This window comes from Etheostoma spectabile, chromosome 3 (genome assembly GCF_008692095.1).
Source record: "Etheostoma spectabile isolate EspeVRDwgs_2016 chromosome 3, UIUC_Espe_1.0, whole genome shotgun sequence".
Taxonomy (NCBI): domain Eukaryota; kingdom Metazoa; phylum Chordata; class Actinopteri; order Perciformes; family Percidae; genus Etheostoma; species Etheostoma spectabile.
The window spans coordinates 30,063,668-30,063,956 of record NC_045735.1 but is presented as its reverse complement, the minus strand read 5'-3'; the positions used below and the strand labels follow the sequence as shown (position 1 = coordinate 30,063,956).

General features: G+C 40.5%; 1 pseudogene; it reads left to right on the top strand.

Moving 5' to 3' along the window:
* The window catches only part of LOC116687041 (extracellular calcium-sensing receptor-like), a 54,760-nt pseudogene that overhangs the window by 20,918 nt on the left and 33,553 nt on the right, over positions 1 to 289 (top strand).

The window sequence follows — 289 nt, the reverse complement described above, 5'->3', positions numbered from 1 at the left end:
CCAGTTTGACAACCAGACTGGGTTGCCAGATATTCCTGTAAAAACCTAAACTCAGTGTTCTACAGCTGTAATTGTTAGTACAGCCATAAAATCAACAAACACACAACATTGTATGACCACAGGTGTAACAAACCCAGGGTAAATATGAGAGATGTAGCTAATTGAAAGGGCTTGAAGCCCAAAAGGACGCCAAGTTGGGTAATTTCTTCCTAATAAAGTAGCAAAGCATTAGCTTCAGGCTTATTTATCACGGCTACAAGGGACAGGCATTTCATGTCATTAGCTAGAG